General features: G+C 36.3%; 1 long non-coding RNA gene across 15 annotated transcripts in view; it reads left to right on the top strand.

The window, feature by feature from the left end:
* The window catches only part of LOC123330649, a 443928-nt gene that overhangs the window by 219096 nt on the left and 212459 nt on the right, over positions 1 to 12373 (top strand). For 10 of the 15 annotated variants that reach the window (XR_006546723.2, XR_006546717.2, XR_006546722.2 and 7 more), the window contains one exon: positions 9539 to 9600. The exons of 4 other annotated variants lie outside the window; for them this stretch is intronic. This is a non-coding gene — a long non-coding RNA (uncharacterized LOC123330649). Of the gene's footprint in view, positions 1 to 9538; positions 9605 to 12373 lie in introns of all 15 variants that reach the window. One more of the 15 variants, XR_006546724.2, reaches the window with a different exon arrangement.

The following is a 12373-nucleotide window of genomic DNA, read 5'->3' as shown; positions in this document are numbered from 1 at the left end:
TGGCACTCAGCTTTCTTTATAGTCCAACTCTCACATCCATATATGACTACTGGAAAAAACCAGAGTTTTGACTAGATGGGCCTTAGTTGGCAAAGTAATGTCTCTGCTTTTTAATATGCTGTCTAGCTTGGTCATAACTTTCCTTCCAAGGAGTGAGCATCTTTTAATTTCATGGCTGTAATCACCACCTGCAGTGATTTTGAAGCCCCTCAAAATAAAGTCTGCCACTGTTTCCATTGTTTCCCCGTCTATTTGCCATGAAGTGATGGGACTGAATGCCATGATATTAGTTTTCTGAATGTTGAGTTTTAAGCCAACTTTTTCACTCTCCTCTTTCATTTCATCAAGAGGCTTTTTAGTTCTTCACTTTCTGCCATAAGGGTGATGTCATCTGCATATCTGAGGTTAATAATATTTCTCCCAGCAATCTTGATTCCAGCTTGTGCTTCATCCAGCCCAGCATTTCTCATGATGTACTCTGCATATAAGTTAAATAAGCAGGGTGACAATATACAGCCTTGACATACTCCTTTCCTGATTTGGAACCAGTCTGTTGTTCCATGTCCAGTTCTCACTGTTGCTTCTTAATCTGCATACACATTTCTCAGGAGGCAGGTCAGGTGGCCTGGTATTCCTATTTCTTGAAGAATTTTCCACAGTTTGTTGTGATCCACACAGTCAAAGGCTTTGGCAGAGTCAATAAAGCAGAAGTAGATGTTTTTCTGGAACTCTCTTGGGTTTTTGATGATCCAACAGATGTTGGCAACTTGAGCTCTGGTTCCTCTGCCTTTTCTAAATTCAGCTTGAACATCTGGAAGTTCACAGTTCACATACTTCTGAAGCCTGGCGTGGAGAATTTTGAGCATTACTTTACTAGCGTGTGAGAGAGTGCAATTGTGTTGTAGTTTGAACATCAACATCAGAACAAGACCCAGTTTCCCCCTCAGTCAGTCTCTCCCATTAGGAAGCATTCATAAGCCTCTATTCTTATCCATCAGACGGCAGACAGACTGAAAACCACAGTCACAGAAAACTAACCAGTCTGATAGTATGGACCGCAGCCTTGGCTAACTCAATGAAACTATGAGCCATGCTGTGTAGGGCCACACAAGACGGATGGGTCATGGTGGAGAACTCTGACAAAATATGGTCCACTGGAGAAGGGAATGGCAAACCACTTTAGTATTCTTGCCTTGAGAACCTCATTAACAGTATGAAAAGACAAAATGATAGGACACTGAAAGATGAACTCCCCAGGTCAGTAGGTACCCAGTATGCTACTGGAGATCAGTGGAGAAATAACTCAAGAAAGAACAGATGGAGCCAAAGCAAAAACAACACCCAGCTGTGGATATGACTCGTGCCAGAAGTAAAGTCTGATGCTGTCAAGAGTAATATTGCATAGGAACCTGGAATGTCAGGTCCATGAATTAAGGCAAATTGGAAGTGGTCAGAGGAGATGGCAAGAGTCAATATTGACATTGTAGGAATCAGTGAACTAAAATGTACTGGAATGGGTGAATTTAACTCAGATGACCATTATATCTACTACTGTGGGCAAGAATCACTTAGAAGAAATGTAGTAGCCCTCATAGTTGACAATAGAGTCCAAAATGCAGTACTTGGATGCAGTCTCAAAAACGACAGAATGATCTATGTTCATTTCCAAGGCAAATCATTCAGTTTCACAGTAATTGTCTCCATAGTCCTGTGTAAACTGGTTTTTTTATATCCAACATAATCTCAATTAAAATCCTCTCAAAGTTTTTTGCAGAAATTGACAAGCTGATTCTAAAATTCATATGGAAACTCAAAGTGAGTAGGATAGTCACACTTTGACAAAGAAAATAAATTTGAAGGGTTTACACTACCTGATTTTAAGACTTATTTAGATACAGTAACTAGGCCTGTGGTACTTGTCTAAGGATAGACAAATAGATCAATCAAACAGAATTGAGAACACAGAATTAGAACTAAACATTGAATTTTGAGAAAAAAAAAAAGAAGAAAGTTTAGTGGATGACGGACAGTCATTTCAATAACATGTCAAAAAATTGGATATCTATATTGCAAAAGCATGAACTTTAATCCACACCTCTTACTGTATATAAAAATTAACTCAAATGATTTATGAAACTAACTGTAAATCCTAACGCTACAAATCCTTTTGGGAGAAAATCTAAGAAAAATCTGTGTAGTCTTGAGTTAGGCAAATATTTCCAAGGGGCCCAAGAAAGTTTGGAGTTATTATACATGTGTTTGTGACTTGATTGTGGTGGTGTTTCCATGATGTATACATGTCAACCCTTAGTCACATAGTTTTATTTGTGCATTTTGCTATCTTTCAAAAATCCATTAATTTTTTTTAATGGAAAAGTTTCCTTTACTTTTATATTAACACATTATTGACTGGGCGATTTTTGGAGAAACCATCAGTGGCCAGCAATTTGTTATGTAAGTAAATACTGAAAGACTCTGGTCAAAAATGTTTGGGTAACAAAAGACATATTAATAATCTCTGTCAATAAGCTGTTAACTGAGGCTGTATGGATTAAAATTAAAGTAACTTACCCCATGATGCAAAGAGAAGTATTTATACAGAACTATTTTAGCAGTGATCCAACCTGACAGGCCACTTCCCATTAGTGACTCTGAGAGTATACAGGCGAGGTGTGAAGACTGATCAGGAGACTTCAATGAAGGAGGGATTTCCTTAGAGATAGAGCACTGTTAGAGACCTCTGCTACTGTTTTTTCCCCTTATCCCATATATTAGGGGAATACTTAAGGTCATCTTAAACCAGTGAGCAAGTGAGAGAACTTTAGAAAAATTTCCCCTTGCAGCTCTGTCATGAGAGCTCTGAAAACTGGAGAGGCAGAGACTAGTACCTGATTCAGTATTAAAACAGGCTGAAGCTGAGTCTGGCCAGTTGCCTGATAGCCGAGCTGAGGGAGAAGCCCATAGTGTCTATGAGCTGTATTCCAGAAATGCCAGGAAACGTGCCTGTGTTTGTTGCCCTGATGTGAACGATGACACAGGTTGCTGGCAGCCATTGTGCTGAAAAGAATTCTGATCGTAGATCACTTGTAGGTTGACATGAGCCCAGTGGATATAGTCTACTGGAGTAGATTGCCACAGATTCAGTCCTGAAGTAGAATTGTTCACAGCCAGCTGGAGAAGGCAACACCCATTATAGCAAACTGAAATCAGAGAATCTCACTGAGGGGATCACTGTGGAACTCATGAGAACACAACAACAGGTATTTCCCTCATGGGGCACCAACACACTCTTGCTTTTTCTTTGCCCACCCTAATCCAGAAGAAATAGTGTCGTTGTGAGTAGGGAAAGAAAAATGGAAGAGTATAATGGAAACCGATGAAGAAGAAAACTTTGTGCCCTGGGTGAAACGACTCTAGCTGTTCCCTAAAATCTGTTCTTTCTTCTTGATAAATTCTTAATTTTCAACTTTGCACATGACTACCTCTCAATATAGTTTGATTTCCTTGCAAGTAAGAGAGGTCATGTGATCAGGGTTTGGCCCATAGGATCTAAGCAGTAAAGACAGTTGTGACTTTTGAGGAATATATATAAATAGAATGGGCAGACCTTTCTCTATCTCTCTTCCTCCTGCTAGGGTGACTATGGACTCAATGATCTGATATCTTTCAGGCATCCTGAAGTTGATGTGGAAGTCACAAACTCAAAAATATGGACAATTAGGAGAGGAAACTTGAATCCTGATGACTATGTGGTACCACTGTACCAGACCTGGGCTGCCTACCTCTAGAGATCTTTACATAAGAAAGAAAGAAATGGTTAGCTCTTCCAAGGCCCTTGAGAACTTGCTCAAGCACATTTGAACCTAATGTTTGATATACTTGCTTTTTCTAGTACAGGTTTACCAACCTGAAGCAGGACTTAGCTGGGGAAGGGGAGAATTTCTGAACTGGATAATAATGAAACTCTATAATAGGCTTGAATGGAATTGCTGGTGCCTAAAATGGGATTGCTTGCTAATATGTGACAATGATGAAATTGCCTTGTGATGTATATCTGTCAGAGGTACAGATGAGAGACTCACTGGAGCACAAGGGAAAAACAGTAAAGTGAAGGAATAAAGTTACATTTACTTGCTCTCTACCAGCTCAGTGCTAAGTCATTCAGTGAATTGGTTACACATTTGTTCTAATTGGCTAAGCAATACTTTATTACATGAATGAACTCAATGTAATACATTAATGAGATATACTGCCTTGAATTGCTCAGAAGAATCTTTAAAAATTGTCAAATGTTCTTTAATTGATATGTCATTAATATTGGAGCTTTAGTAATTCACTGTAATTTTGATAACTAATATAAAGCTATAATTAATTTTGTCACATAGAATCTTTATGTTATGTTTGTGCTTCCAGAATTTTGTAATTTATAGAGTAATTGCTTTTAATATGACCTGACATCATACAAGATATACTTATAATTCATCTTTCCCTTGAACCTGTATTAAATTTTTTTAGCATATTTTTACTCGAATATATATTGGAAGCACTTTTCTCTCCTTACACAAAAAACCTCCTATGTTTGGCATTTTGTACAAGCATGAGACAGTTATCCTTTGAGAAACACTATGGTTTTCAATTGCCTTTGAAAGAGCACACATCACCCCATAAATAGTTGTAGGGGTCTTTCACTGCACCCCGGTTTCAGCCTTTCTGGAGGATGAATATTCAGATATTCACCTTGGTTGCTGTTGAGACAGCATACTCCTTTTTGGCAGCAGTTATACCATCCTATCTCGGCTCCCAAAGGAAATGTCATGCAGCCTGTATTATAGACTGTATATTGTTAGGCAGTTCTAAACATACTGTCCATGTTTGGCAGCCATTTTTGTCTGTTGGTAACAAATGAACCAAGACGTAAATTTAAAACAATAGTTTTCCTCCTATCTTCTTAAAACTGGAAGTGGTGCTCTCACAAACTTTCTTCATATACATTCTTAATTATACATAATTCTCCTTCCATAATATTTACTTGGAATACATACTGAGAAATAGGATAACAGATAAAACAGCTAACGTTTATTGATTCTTACTATATACAAAGCTGCATGTTTAAGGATTTGAAATCCATTATGTGCTTTAACCTTCATAATTGAGGTAAGTGCCATTAAGGTTTTTGCTAAACGTATAAGAAACCCGAGACACAAGGATACGAAATTATCCATGGTCATGCACACAGTGGCACAGCCAGAATTCGTGCCTCAACTATCTTATTTCAGTGCCCTTCAGACAGTCTACTGTGAGGAGCTATCTTTCTAAAATGCAGTCCAACCATATTATTCACCAGTGATGTTTTATTGGTTAATGATGCCAGTGTAAATCTGACTTAAGCTGTTCACAGCTTGGCGATAACTTATTATTTCCAATTCTCAGTCAACCTGCTTCTGATACAATTGCACACACCTTTGACTTATACCAGAGAGATACAAAACCACTTTCCTGGACAGCCTGTGTTCCGTTATGCCTTTCTACTTGAGCATGTGGAGCTCCATCCATGTTTAATTCCTTTCACCACCTTGGCTACTTGGAAACTTTTCCATTAAGACTTTCCCAAACTTTACCCCTAGAGAATGATTTGCCCTAGACAGGGACTCCTGGGAAGAAAGATATAATTCTAACATAAGTTTAGGAAAGAAGTCCAAGTGATCATGTAGACAGATGTGCTTATTAGGGACCTAAGAATTGAAAGAGTTCCTAATTTTCTATGAAGGAGAAGTCTTGGTGATGGATAGTCAAGGAGGTCTTCTGGAGTTAGGGAGACAGGGAATAAAGAGCTCAAATCTTAATTCATATATTGCATTTTATATAAAAAAAATCTGTGCTTGCCAAGCAGTGTATCATGTGCAAAATATAGACATGTGGAAACAAAGCTAAAAATTTCAAGGACTGCAAACATGTTTCTCCATCACTTGGCAACATCTTGAAAACACAATTTAGTGAATGTGATGTGTGGAGTAAAAAGGAATAAGGCTTCAGGGCAGTTGTTCTGTATGGAGTTATGTCCAGATATTGTTTGCTCCATAGATTTCATAGACTTTTGTTCTGTTAAATGTGCAGATCTTGTTGAGATCAGCCACATTTTTTTTTCACATCTGTAGCTTCTGTAGAATAATAATGCCAAGATATTTATAATTTTTACATTATCAAATGTGTATTCAAGTCTTCTTTGAAAATAAACTCCAACCACAGATCATAAAATGACAGGGACGACTACTTCTTTATCTCTTGTGACTCACAGTTTAGTTCTCTGTGTGTGAACAGTAAATTCAGGTTGAAAAGCTTTTTGTGAATTCAGCAGTTCTTACTATTTCCTAACTATTCCTCTTATATCTATGGTAGATTAACACTGAAATTTCAGTGACTCTTATGAGCAATTCTTTTTATTTTTGTGCTGTCAGGGTCACCAGGTTGCCACATCAAAGCATTATTTTCCCCATACTAGAGGTCCAGTCTCTTATTCTGGTAATTTAGGGAACTGCTTAGTTGTTCAAATTCAAACAATGGCCAGTTCTGATACCAAGGAATTTCTTTTTCTTACTCTTTGCTTGAAATAAAATTTCAAACCTCTAAAAATGTTACACATAGAGCAATACTTTCCCAGAGGGAGATTAACATAGCAATGGGTTCATCAGAACTGCCATCTACTACCTTTCAAATGAATGTCAAGTTATGCTGGCCAATGCATTCAAATGCCCTCATCGTATCTAGTCTATTTTCTCCTTTCAGAAACTAAAGTCCAATTCTTAATGTTTGTTTCATTGTCACTCTGTCACCAAGGATGCCTGGTGCAAAGATTCTCAGCACTGTGGAATTGCAATGAAAGGTTATAGATCTTCATTACTCAAGTACAGACAATCATTACAGAACTCTAAAGCACTGGATGTTTTGGTGTGTAACATTTTTTAAGGTGATTATCTTAGACAGTGTTTACCTTATGTGCATAGTACATATAATAAATGGAAGATTTTGACAAATCACTATAAATCAATTCTTAAACTGTCATGTTCTGTAGTGTAGGTGGCAAGTTGATTTTATTGGTTCATACTCAATATTTGGAATTGTAGATATTTTTAAAATACAGCGTTTCTGTTGTTAGTTAACATTCTTAATTATTCTTCTGTACTTGGATTTTCTAGCTATAGTTAGATTCAGAGAATTCAAAGTTTCACCATCTATTCACATCCTGTACATTACTTTGATTGACACAAATACAGATCACAGTTCTGATCTAAGAAATGAATGGATTATTCATTAACCTGACAAAGAGATTGGCACTGTTTGATCTTTTCTGTGTAACAGATTGTGGCCTGGAGAGGTGACCAGTGTAATCAAACTTAGCCATTATAAAGCTCATTGAAATCAGGTGGCAGAAGTTCAGAAAGGCTATGTAGTAAAACTGTAGATTTAAATTAAATTCAGAGAGTTTGATATTACTTACTGTTCTTTTTTATATCTCACTGGCTTCTCCATTGTATGTTTGTTACAGTCTTCTCTTATTTTTAGTTGCTTCTATAATTAATGCTATGCTGCTGCTGCTGCTGCTGCTAAATCGCTTCAGTCATGTCCGACTCTGTGCGACCCCATAGACGGCAGCCCACCAGGCTCCCCCATCCCTGGGATTCTCCAGGAAAGAACACTGGAGTGGGGTGCCATTTCCTTCTCCAATAATTAATTAATATTTAGTAATTATCATTTATAGAGTTCCTTTCAGGGTATTTTAAATATCTGGAAGATAAAATACTAGTATAATGTGACATTAAAATTTACGTTAAATCCAATTCTACAATTACTAATTTAAGTTAAGGATTTTTTTTTTCAGATTAATTCTCCATGGCACATATACAATTCTTTATCCTTTATATGTTCTGTTGATTTTTATATTCTATTTAATACTTAAAATTTTAAGACCATATTTGCAAAGGATAACTCATGTATTCATTCAGCTAATATAAGTTGAGTCTATATTACATGATAATACTGTACAAAAAGCTAGGGAAACACAAACATGAAATCAGATAAATTATGATGCACAAAGGTGAGTAATCAGTCAAAAATATGATGAAAATACTGTAGGAACACAGAATTAACTATGAACTTTCCTGGAAGACAGTAACAGAGAAGCAGTTGTTGAAAAACTTCCAGGTGAAAAGAGCAGCATAAAAATTTAAGGTAATTCTAGACAGAGAATACTATGTGCAAAAATTAAGATGAATGGAGATCTCTGACTGGTGAGCAGAGAGTAATTTATCCTGATGTCAGAGGACAGTATCAGCTCACTGGGAATGGCAGAGCCTTCCCAGAAGGCTGCAAAAGCACCTGCGAATACTACTGCTTGTCTTGCTACCAATAGTGTTTAAATTAAAATTCCTTTTCTTATCTCTGTATAGGGCTATGTTTGAGTCTTGACATGGGTAAGCAAGCATTCTAATACATAAGTCTTAGAAAAATTGTATTTTACTGTGATACTCTCAAAGGATACTTTTATAAGAAAAATGTTCTTAGGGCACATCTGGTTGGAAACTGGCATGTAGGAGTAGTTTCTTGAATTTTATCCACAGAAGATATGCTCAATGTGATTGTGATGGTATTCTGCTCAGGCAGGCTGGGGTCTTGCCCAGTTGTAAGAACCCTCAGGTGGTGCAGAGAAAGGCTCTTATATCTTTAAGATATAAGAGGTATCCAGAATAGGTATCTTATATATGAAAGTGCCTTTTGTAAGCCATGCCAGCTCTATCTCAGAACTATATCCTTTGAAGAATTTCTTACCCTGTCACCAGGGAATCAAACACATTGTTCTTTCTTGGTGATAAGGTGGCCATTAACAGTTTACATGTACATTCTACCAGCCTAGAAATTCCTGTAGTAGGAATACATCTTTCCATATGGTTCTAACTGAAAAGTGGGAGGAGGTCCCTGATTAGGTTGATGATTAGTGGGATTAATTCACTCCTGTGGTCTGGGTTGAAAGAGCAAGCTCAGTGCATGCAAATCTCAACACATGGCATAGAACCAGTAGAGGAAGAGAAACTTGAAATGATAAGGGGTGTGTGTGTGTGTTTCAGATGGCGGTGAGTTGGAGGGGTATAGGTCGTGACCATAAAAAGGCAGATGCCCACAATATTTGCTTTGGCTATTTTATTGCTTCATTGTTGGTAGATTTGATTTTTAACTGTTTTAAAATGCATTTAAATTGATTCTAAGAGCAAAATCTGTGTAATGAAACAGATTAAGATTTCTTTTCACCGTGTGTTATTTCCATTAGAAAAAATGGAATAATACATGCTTGTTCTACTGCTAAGTCACTTCAGTCGTGTCCGACTCTGTGTGACCCCATAGACAGCAGCCCACCAGGCTCCCCCGTCCTTGGGATTCTCCAGGCAAGAACACTGGAGTGGGTTGCATTTCCTTCTCCATGCTTGTTCTACTAAGAACAGTTTTTTTTTTCTTTTTTAAATCTTTTTTTTTTTTTTTTTAATCACAGGTCTAAGTGTGTGGAGCAAAATAAATTTATCAGGCAGGCATTAAGCCACTCTTCACAATTCTGTGAGTAAGTTTGACTATCTAATGCTTTTTAAACTGTCTGAATTAGAGAGAACTTTGCTTCAGGTTTTTTCTTTACCTGTCTGCTGCTGTATGCTATTATTAATTAGATATTTGTCATGAAATTAATATAGAGTAAAGAAAATAAACTACATGCATAAGAGGTAGAAATGTCATTGCTTTCCCACATATTTTGTTTTTTATTTCAGGCAAAGGCCTAAAATATTATTCTTAGGAAAGTGGCTGTGCAGAAATGGGGAGGCTTTTACTCAAAAATTTTAAATATTTAATTATTTACGTAAATCATTATTAATCTTGTTAATTTTTTTTTGCAATTTAAATGGTAATTGACAATGTTTTTAGCTCTATGATATTTTTATAGTTTGCCTGTTTTTAACCTTGGTTTCATTTTCCATTCTAAAATCTAGAGTGTACTATTTATACAATTACTTTCTCAGTTTAACTAGAGTATTAGGGTCACCTGAACTTTGAGTGGCATGTATAAACTGTGCAGTTTGAATTTTAGCATCTTACATTTTAATAATGTGAGCTTTTACAGCTTTTTCTATAACTCATAAATCCTAATCAGGAGACATTGTCAAGGAAAAACTAAAATCTGGTTTCTGCATATGAACTGAGTCACTAAATGATTAATTACATTGCTATTTTTGTTTACATACTTAGTAGACTTTTCTTTTTTGCTGCATGGTGCCTTGTTAGAATTTTCCATTTAAAGTGTAAATAATTATGCTAATAAATTTAATACAAATTTCATAAAAATATAAGCAATGAAACTAATCTCCTTCCTATATATATATATGATATTTTTTTAAGAAATAGATATCTGTTTCTTCCTTTTCTTTTTGTCAATGCACTTAGCACATACGATATATATGTTGGCCCTTCAGTGATATCAAAATCAAATTATGTCTTTGTTTTTGTTGGTAAACACTATGGTGTTTACAACTAGTGCATTAGGTCACTAGAGAGGTTCCACTGCCCCCAGTGCAACTCATAAAAAATAATTAAATATTTTTAACGAAAGGGTTTCTAAAGTAAAGAAGTAAAAGTGGCAATCAACTATTCTTATTCTAAAAATAATTGAATACTAAAAGCTGAACAGCATACATTTTCCAGACTCCATTTAGACCTACTTATTATTGAATTTTCTCTGCTTTGTTGTAACATAATTGTTGAGCAAGTTTAGCAAAGTCTGGCTGACTTTCATCTTAAGTAAAAAGGTGGAAAAGGTAAAAGAAAAATAAAAGGCATCTTATCTTAAAAAAACAATCCCCATTAAAATAGTTTTCTTTTTCAGGCCTCTGTTGTAACAGGATAGGAGAGAGTCTCAAGTTCTTTTTACTTGGAATTTGATATTAAGATGTTACCAGTGTTTAAAATAGCATAAAATAGATTTAGGATCTTGGTGAGTATCTGGCAAAGTGAACAGTATAACCATTGACTACTCACCACAGTGTTGTGACCTAGGAAGCCTTGATATCCTCTCTGAGCTGGCCTAGAGATACCTTGTTAGTCAAGAAGTATTCTATATAATTCTTTGATAGGAGACAATCATTAGCTATTCACACCTTCATTAAAGTAGATAGAGGACTTAAGAATTCTTGTTGTTGCTCTTTAGGCAAAGAAGTTTGGGCAAAAAAAAGTTTGACTCCTTTGGTTACCCAGAGAAAGGCAGAAGCCTTTCTCCAAGTTATGATATTTTAGAAAACTAGGTGATTTGAGTTGGTAAATTAACCTTAGTGCATCTCTCTTGAACAGTTTCAAAAATGCTACCTTTGATACTCAGCCACCTGGCCAGTCAATTTGTCATTTTAAGTTCACAGATCCCTTAGCTCGTGGTCTAATCGAATAAACTTGCTTCATAGGACATTCGTTTTAATAGAGGTCGTTAACTTCATTGCATAGGTACACTTCAGAGATTGAAAAGTATAACAGTGCATCTTCAGTATCTATTTTACAAATAGTAGTTAAGGACATTATTAGATCTTGGGTTGTCTCTTATATGGCTGTCATCTTTCTCACATGGCCTCTCATCTTCTACATTGGTTCCTGTCCAAAAAAAAAAAAAAAAGTGCTTTTTGAATATACATAAAAAATATCATGATACATCAGGTCACAATTTCAAAGTCCTTCCTATTACATTTAGAATAGAATTCAAGCTCCTTACCTTGGTTTTGTATGATATATGGTTGACAACAAATTATCCCTTAAGAATTAGCTTATGGCATTCACTTATTCTTGAGGCTCCAGCAACACCTGACTTCTTTTAATTTCTCTAACCTGCAGGCTCTCCCTAATCAGATCTATTCGCATAATATTCTTTGTCAATGTGATTTTCTTAAGTGTTCACATGAGTGAGTTCTCATCCTCAGGTTTCAGTTTGTCACCTATTCAGAGGTATTTTGGGTCTGATTGAGTACGTTACTACTCCATTAGTAATAGGTAGCTTTCTCCCTCCAGTTAGCTTCCATCATGGTACTCTTGATAATGGACAATCCTGACTTAGGAAGGGAGTCAAACTTACAGTTTTTTAATTGGAGCCATGCAGCCAGTCTCAGGACTTACTGAAGCTCAGATGGAGGGGAAAGAACTGAGTGAGAAGTAAACTGACAGTCAAAGAACAAATTTATTAGCATAGGATGCCTGTGAGAGATACAAGCAGGCAGGCAAGGGAGTGCAGTCCTGAGAACAGAGAGGGCTACTTTTTTTAATCAAAGAACACCTTCTTCCTCATTTTGGGTAGACATCAAAGCTT

This window comes from Bubalus bubalis, chromosome 2 (assembly GCF_019923935.1).
Source record: "Bubalus bubalis isolate 160015118507 breed Murrah chromosome 2, NDDB_SH_1, whole genome shotgun sequence".
NCBI lineage: Eukaryota > Metazoa > Chordata > Mammalia > Artiodactyla > Bovidae > Bubalus > Bubalus bubalis.
Note: the sequence above shows the minus strand (reverse complement) of the source record. Positions and strands in the feature narration are given on the sequence as shown.